Source organism: Alligator mississippiensis, chromosome 13, assembly GCF_030867095.1.
Source record: "Alligator mississippiensis isolate rAllMis1 chromosome 13, rAllMis1, whole genome shotgun sequence".
Taxonomy (NCBI): Eukaryota; Metazoa; Chordata; order Crocodylia; family Alligatoridae; genus Alligator; species Alligator mississippiensis.
The window spans coordinates 50,427,566-50,436,654 of record NC_081836.1 but is presented as its reverse complement, the minus strand read 5'-3'; positions in this window follow the sequence as shown (position 1 = coordinate 50,436,654).

Here is a 9,089-nt window from a genome sequence, read left to right as displayed (position 1 = left end):
GAAAGCCATTACCCTCACTTTGCATAGTAAAAATGATATGCATAACACTGCATAGAACAAGCCTGCAATGCTCACAGGAAACAAATGGCTCCTTTACACCATGAATTTCAATGGGACTTTGGGCACTCAGGATAATAGCCAGGAAGACAGTGAAATATTACGGAGGGAGATACTGAGTAGTAAAACAGTGATGCTCACTAATGCAGTGCAATATTGTGCAATGCTGGTGAGGAAGAGATTGCACAGCAATCATGCAGTGGCAGCTGGAGGAGTATGCAAGATAGGGCTCTCTCCATGGAACTGGCTGGGGCACACTGTAGTAAAAACCAAGGTATTTTGTTTTGTTTCGTTTTTTAAATAGGAGGAATTACCCTATAAATTCACATTAAACTGCCCTCAGTGGCAGAAGCATCAGTTTATCTGGGGAAACCTGGCCAAGAGGAAGCACCTGTTTTTTCAGGAGTCTCTCCCCACTTTTTCAGCTGTGTTTGCTGGAGTACAAAGAGGCCACCTGTCTTGCCTGAGGCTGAGCTGTGAGTAAAGTGGCTCTTCTGGGATTAAAACCCAAGGCCCAGAGTGAAAACTATAGCCACCATTCTTGTTATTCCTAATAGTTGCCTTCAGATTGCATCCCTGGCTACAAACCCAGGGCAAAAAGACAAAAGAAAACAATCCTGCTTCAGCTTCTCATTGAAGAACAACCACAAACTAAGGACAAATGCACCCGATTATGTCACTGCCTGGCCCAAGACAAGGTCTGAGGAACATGTTGGCATCCCCCTCACCTGCACACGCTCTCATCCCAGGCCCACGTACAGCCCTTCATGTCTTCTTTCACCCAGCTCTAAATAAACCCAGATCTGCACCTGTTCTCTTCCCTACCTCATAGTCGCTTGCAGCTGGCTTCATGAAGGCCACAGGACACTTCACACAACACCTCCTGCCCTGAAGCTCTTAATTCCAGCCAGCCTCATAATGAGGGATAAATGTTCACAGCTCAGAGACAGTCCCAAAGGAGCCCAGTGACAAAACAGCATCCTCCCTCCAAACACCCACCTTTCCTCTCCATAGTCATACCTCAGATACCCACTCCCCTGACAGTCCCAGCTCTCTTGAAGCACTCATCCTTCTCCCTACCACCCACACAAATGCTCTTACTCATAGGCAGGAAAGGGTCTTGGCTCCTGGCAGTTGTTCTAATGAAGACAGTCTGGATGTGGCACTTAGACGATACGTGATTGGCACAATAGCACAAAGTAGGATAGATCGAAACAACATGGAAATTGCAACTTCTCCGTTGTGTGCGTTTTGCAATGCAAATTCCAGCTCTGCTCAGTTGCTTCACTCTCCTGTCTTGACTTCTCTATGTATTTTCAAAAAAAACTCAAAAGTGAAATGGAAAGATTATTTGTGAACCAGTCAACACTGGCCTTAAATGTCTCCTCCAAGGATATGGCTGGAGGACAAGTGTCATTCTGACAGTGAGGGATGGGATCCTTGCCTCCCTAGTGTTGTGTTGTCTGTCATGTTATCTGGTAGCGGCGTTGGTAGAATGGAAGCTCAGAGGGCCCCAGAGGGAAGTGTGTACGCTCAGGGCTTGTCTACATTTAAAAGGTCGGCTGGTGAACTTATACCAGCAAACTCGCTAGTGAAGATGCAGTTTATAGCTACAAAAAGAGCTTTTTTTGCCAGGATAGCTAAAACTGATTCCTTGCTATAGCCAATTTAATTGTGAGCACCAGGGGTTGTGGGCTGAGTGGGGCAGTGATGTGATTTTTTTTTCACATTTCCACACCTGCATCAGTGTAAAGCACATCAGTGTCCCAAGCCGGCTGGGGTTTTCTACATGGTGGCTGCTTGGGGAAGGTCTGCATTACTGAAACATCACAAAAGAAGAGAGAGGGAGACAAAGTGATCCATGTTTCTGCCCATTTTCTGAGCAGCTCTGTTCATGAAGCCTCATACTGGCTCTAACCAGCCCCTAGTTTGCACATGGTGTCTTAGAAGGTCATTTTCTCTCATCCCTGAGGTTCAGTGACCTGAATTCAAGTGTTCCCTCCTTTGGTAACTATCCTAGCCTGAACGCTGATGGCCACTACTGGGCTTATTCTCCAGAGAAGAGCGGTCTGTGCAAGGCTGGTGGGGAGCAATACTTGTGCACTCAAGGCACAGAGATCCCACGTTTGTGTGCTGCAGTGGACGCTGGCACAAAAACAACTCATTTACCCAGGAACATGCCAGGGGAGGTGTTGGAGAACTGGACTCCCCCACAGACAGGTCTCAGCTTCTCTGCCTCCACCCCTTGCATTTGCTAGCTAGCAATCCCATGGCTTTGCTCCCTGATGATACCCCAACCTCACCCCTAGCCTGCAGCTAGGTGAACAGTGTCAATACGTGAGACTGGAGAAGAAGGTGGGCAGACAGTAGACATCTTCAAAGAGAACTGAGACCAAATGAGTATTCAAATGCCAAAAGGAAGCTCCCAGAGGGACACACTGACCAAGAGCAACTCACATGCAAATGCTCTGGCCTCATTTATCTTCCCTGCCTTGCTGCTACCTAGCTTTCTTTAGGGAGCTCTACACAACCTAAAAATCCTTGAATTCCAACCTGTGGCGACGTCAGTATAATCACTGTCACGGAGAGGAATGCCTGTTGGCAAGGTTAAAGAGGAATCGTCTCACCCTCCCCACACTAGACAGACTTTCTAAGCTTCAGAAATGCCACACAGCACTGGAGGTGCATCCTCACAGGTTAATTAAAGGGAAGAATCAAATCAGTTAATTTGCTAATGCTTCCTGGATTGGGAAGGGGTGGAGGGAGCTCTGACGCTGGCAATTAGTGCATGCTGCCAGAGGCATATAGTGAGAGACTGGCTTCCATCACAACAGTGTAAGCCACTCATGAGAGGTGGGTGCAAAGAGCAGCTAGGTCCCAGGAGAGAGGGGAGAAGAGCTGTGCTAAGCTGCAAGGTGGGTGCAGCGGTGCACAGGCTGGTGGTGTTCAGGCTTGGGGAGGGGAGTGTGGAAGGTGCCAGACAGCAGCCAGGTGGGCAGTGCTGCCATTGGATCCAGAGGGTGGCAGCATCAGGGATGTTTTGGAAGGCCCTGCAGGGTGTTAGGGCGATACTTGCTGTGCCAAGAGCCTCATTTACCCCTACGTGCTGAAACACCTTCTCTGCCCTGTCCCTTCCTCCTCCTCATGTTGTTGTGCTAATAATGATGACGGTCTCTGCTCTTTGGGGCTCAGAGCCACATCAGTGACACCTCTGTGTTGTGCTAGCTGATACTAGCTGTGCTGATACTGTGTTGTGCTTTCTGAACTTTCTGTGCTTTCTGTATTACTGAAACATCACAAAAGAAGAGAGAGGGATCCAAAGCAATCCATGTTTCTGCCCATTTTCTGAGCAGCTCTGTTCATGAGGCCTCATACTGGCTCTAACCAGCCCTTAGTTTGCACATGATGTCTTAGAGGCTTCTTTTGAACCCTCCTCCCCACCACCCCTTCTCTGCCCAAGAGCTCCAACCCATGTCAGCAGCTGTCTGTGGGGCCCTCCTTTCCCAGCCCCCAAGACTTTCATTGCTTTCAGGTGGTGACAACAGTTGCCCACCCTTTGTCTTGCTAAGCAATCTGTGAAATATCCCCTTGAAACACTGACCCTACCCCACACCGGAACAACTCAGGCTCTAGTCCCACCTACAAGCCACCCGCTAAAGCCTGCCACAGACGTGGGCTGGTACGACTGGCACCATTTGGTAGAGCTTGTCTACCTCCACCTTCTTCTTCTGCAAAGTCATCCACTACAGGCACGGAAAAATGAACACTTAGCACAGTATAATTTGCAACACCTTTTTCTTTCCTGCTGTAAATTATGCCAGGATCAGGAAGGGGCAGCTGTCTGGCTACACAATATGTGGCTATTACCACTGGTATTAGTAATCAACAGCCTCTAGCAAACAGCTACCCCATGAGGGATGTGGACAGACAGACCCTAAACAGGTGTAACTTAAGCCAGAAGAAGTTTGCCCCTCCATTGTGCTGGGCTTAATTATGCCAGTTTAGGGGTTTACATCATCTCTGCTCCTTTTTTTTTACATGGCTGTAATTCTGGTTTCACCCCTGCAAGCGTCCCATCTATCCAGACCCTCCCTCTCTGCATGACGGATTTGCCCCATCATACACATCCCAGTTCTTTCTCCATGGTAGTGTTAACAGCCCCAAGCGCAGGGGCCTCCTTCCTTTTCTGGTCTTAGGAAGGATGAACCGATGGCACTCGGGTTCCTCACTCGGGCCTCCCGGGTTTCATCCTTAGCTACCATCGCTTGCTTCACTGAATGACTGCTCCAGCTGCAGCTTGCCATGCTTCTATTTTCTCCTCTGCAGTATGCTATAATGACAGTACGTGCCCATTTCGGGGCTCGTTAAATGCTTAGCGATCCTTGGGAAAAAAGGTGCTATGTAAACACAATGTGTAATAGAAATAAATTGCACTTCCATAGCACCTTCCCACTTCAAAGGGCTTTAATATATATTAGCTAAGAGCAGGGCATTCCCCTCCTCCTCCTCATCCCCTCTGCACAGATGGGGAAAAGGGGGCAGTAAAGCATGTAACCAACTCTTGCAGGGCCGCATGGGGACTCTGAGTACGAGGTGGACTTAGGGCCAAGGAATTCTTGCTTCCTAACTGTAGATGGAAACACCTCTCCAGGAACGATCCTTATCGACAGATAAATTAGTTGCTTGTTAATCATTGTGGTGAGGAAAGAAGAGAAGGTAAAGCCACCCACCCCAAAAATTATACCTTTAAGACAAGGGAACAAAACCAATGCATACCAGCAATAAGAACAATGATGCTCCTACATATGCAAACACTTCAGACCTAGCAATTCCCATAGGTACACTGAACATTTATAGATTGCTGATTATAAAAGCAGTAAATGAAAGGACACCTTTGAGTGAGCATTCCTGAATTAAACTGTCTCCAAGTTTATCCCCGTGCAAGATAAAGTAGAACATCACCATTAAAAGATATGGAACTGTATAACTAAGCAATGATGCACTAAAACCTGGAGAGGAAGTCCTTGATATGGCCTTTGGACTTGATTTTCAAAGAGTTTGAAAAATACTGGCCAGGTAGAAATATACAGCCACAACAAGAGGCCTGCTTTTGTGATGGCCACAAGTGTGCAAGCAGGTTAATACTTATGTGTGAAAGTGGACAGTTGGGAGTCTAATGCCCATTTGCACATACAGTTGTGGAAATTTTGTGCCATGTGCAACATGGCTGTGCAGTCATGGGCAGATTTTTGCCCATCGTCACAGCTTAGTGACGACCTGATAAAGAAAAATCCTTTTGGGTCTACAAAGCAGGAGATTGCTACAGTGGGAAGCAATGTGCACCACTTAGAGATCTTAAGTGAAGAGGAGCAGAACTCATGTGGGAATTCAGATTTCCAATACCATAAACTTTGGAATAATTTGTTTGTTTCTCCAGTCAGTCTTAAAATAAGAAATGGAGCCAAACCAATCTAAACACTTGTATGTCCAGGAAGGTTAGTAGGAAATCTATATTAAACTCGATCCATGCAACAGGCCGTTTATTCCCAAACTTCTTCCCAACCTCCCCCAAGCACTGCAGTTCAGAGACCTCCAAAACTTTAATCTTTTTCATCTTACTTAAACCAATTTGACTGCAGCTTTTAAATAAGAGTATGGGGAGTAACTCTCCTTCATCGACATAAAAACAAAGCACTGAGCCTCCAAGTGCATTGCTTTGGTAATTTTCTTTTTATTGACGCAGCGTTCAAAACAGTGCGGTGCAGTATGGTACAAAGCGCGGCTGTCTCCAATAAACACATCCCACTCCTTCCAATAAAAGAAAGTGGATGCTAGCTCATCTGGTGTTGTTGAGAACGCCGGGGACCAAATTCATATAATGCCATGCACCCCGAGCAAACCGGCGCCGACAACAAATCCTGAGAGCAGTGCGTCAGCCTCCCCGCTGAGGCCTGTAAATGGGGAGGGAGTCACCAGGGCTCCCAGAGGTAGCGCTGGAGGAGCGTTCCTCCGGCAGTACAATCATGCCTTTGAAGACCGCTGCTCAGATCATAGGGCTTGGGATGATTTGCGTAACTTTGCTTCCAACACCTGATTTACTTGCCCAGAGTCGAATGGGTGTGGGGCAAAAGAGAAACAACGTGGGAGAAATAAACCACTTGGAACGCATTGCTCCTGGTAACTGAGATGCAGGATTGTCCCTGGGGATTGCTGAATCCATCCCACCCATCTTTCCCTGCTGGAAGTTGTGACAAGAGTCATCATCAACATACCAATGTCATATCCATGCAAGACTGAGCAATTTGGGACCCTGGATCAGCCCAAATATTCATAGTGATGGTGACAGTCTCACCAAGGGGTAAGCTCTGGATAGGCCAGAAGTGTCAATGTCATGAATCATGATACATTGGAAAACTCCTTATTTATACAGCCTAATCCATCTCAGGTGTTTATAGGCTAGTGTAAGTGCTCTGTATAGTTTACGAGATGCGGTTAAGGAAAGATCCCACATCCCATTAAAATTTATCTGTTAAGCCGTGGTGGCTATAGATACGTAGCTGGAGCCAGTGATGAGTCCCACCCCCCTCCCCACCAAACCTGCACAATCGATCTCCAAGCTCAGAAAAGGCTCTTGTTAATTCACAGTCAGTGCCCAATCCATCCTGTCTCCCCCAGACAAAGCCAGGGCAGCTGTTATATTTATTAGCCTCCCGGGTATCCAAATCCCTCCTTGAGTGCCACAATTTATTCATTACAGCACATTCCCAAATCGCTGGGGGCAACCACCTCTAAAGACATGCCAGTGTCCTGCCTGGAAGCATCTCTGCCCATGGGCTGGGAGCCATGAAAAGAGGAATGCCCAGGAGCCTTGCAGTCTGGCAGATGAGGATAAATGGTTTGTGTCGGAGGCTGCCAGAGAAGGACGCCCATCTCACGGGATCGTGCAGGCCCTCTTTCTTTGGGAGCACATTTCTTCTGGCTGAAGGAGGGAGGAAGGACTGCACTTCAGGCACATCCAGAGATAAATACAGTACCCCTCTCTTTGGGACAGGAACAGTTCCAAGTCCCATAATTCCTAGGATGAAGGCCTTGCAATAACATACCCAGGTGACAAAAGAAATCCTATTTGGGTTATGAAGCTCAGTTTAATTATCTAGCAGAGAAGCCAGGGACTGACATGCAAAAGAGAAAAAAGAGTTGCTTTCATCCTTAACGGTGGCCCCTACAGGTGAAGTTCGAGGCTAGCTGGCAGGGCACTTTTGTAGGGACGCCCACACCTACTTTGTGGATAAAATAAGAGAACTTCAGTTCCCACGGTTGCTAGAGCAGCCACTTGCAATAACACTGGAATTCCCTTACAGAGCCGTGACCCAGATCCTCCACTCTCAGTAGGGTCGAGCAGTAACACCACTGAAGCCAACAGAGGTATCCTGGATGGAAGAGAATCATGCCCCTTGAGCCCATACCAGCAGATGGACAGCATGGCATTGCCCACTGCTGAGGAAAAGGGGAAGAGGGAGAGAACTAAACTGATTTTTATCCATAGGCAAAGAGACCTACAAAGGGATCCAACCTCAGCCTGGCTGCCAGGTGAGGATCTATTGCACTGATCACTTTGGAAACTCTCTTTGGGATAAAATTAAATGTCCTTAATTGAATTCTCTCAGAGGAAGAAAAAGAACATTTTACAATCAGCTGTCAAACGGTCTGCAGCTAAGATATCAACAATGTACGACAGAAGCATGGCATAAAAAGCCTCTGAGGTTTCCTTTTATTGACTGGAAATTCTGTGTTTCATGTCCTATTATCTTTCAAACTAACCAGCTACATGCTATACAATAAGGGAATTGAATATGATCATTGGCAAAGAGCATCCGCTTGCTAAATAAAAGATAGTGATGGATACCTGAAAAGACCTATGGCCCCCCCCCCCCCAAAGGTGGGGGGAAGGATGGGATTTAACCAGGCAGAATAGCTGATGTCAGATCTCATAACCCACTTGGCTAGAGGTGAGTGAGATCCAAACGCGGTGCATTGCTAAATGAATTATCTTGCTATAATCTAATGCTGGGGTCACATGAAGTCAGACTTCTGATTTAGAATCACATACTTGAGGATCACAGGCTACAAAAATTATAGCTGCGCCGGCAGGAATAAATTATGCAAAGCAACGAGTTATCTGGAAGCTCGCACTGCGCACACACCTCGGTGATCTATCGCTCTCAGTGCAGATGTTCCACCGCAAAGACAGTTTAATTAATACATTGAAAATACATTTCCTGCCTTGTCTGAGATGGAGATGAGAAGGGAAATGACACTGAGTTTAAAAAAAAAGCCTCCCCCTCCCAAAATCTAGGGAAAAGTGGTGGCATCCAGCTAGTCTAAATCCAGTGGTATCTCAATGGGAGGAACAGCACTTGCATTGTACTATGTGCAGTGGTTAGAACTAGCAGGGGCTGGTGAGGGAAGGTGGCTCAGCTCTCCCACTGATAGGACAAAACCCATACATCTAGGAAGGGTTTATCTCATTTCCTCTAGCCACAACCTGCAAGATGCCATGGCCCTCAGCCCTGGAGGCAGGCACATGTAAATGGAAGAAAGAAGAGCTTAAAAATTTCCTTAGGGTCAAGATGCTCTCAAAGTGCAGGGTGTTTGGATCCAGAGGTTTCATCTCGGCCCACTTCACTTTTGGGGGAACAGCTTGATCTCTGGGCCATACTGTCAGCAAAGCTATGAAAATCTGCACTAGTGGAACAAGTTTCCTATGTCCTAACACTCTGCTTCTTGCAGAGATGCTGGGAACAGTTTTGGGCTCCATGAATTGCCATTTACAGCAGAAACCCAAACCTGAATCACACAGATTTATTTGGGGAAGGATCTTCTGGAAGTTCTGATTCAATGGGAAGCCCAGTACATGCCATCTTCTTGGCCATCTGGAAAAAAAAAATTATTTTCTTCCAAGAGAGTTAATTTGTGAAAACAATCATCCAGCTTCAAAGCAAATGCGAAGGAATGGGACATTCGACTTAATT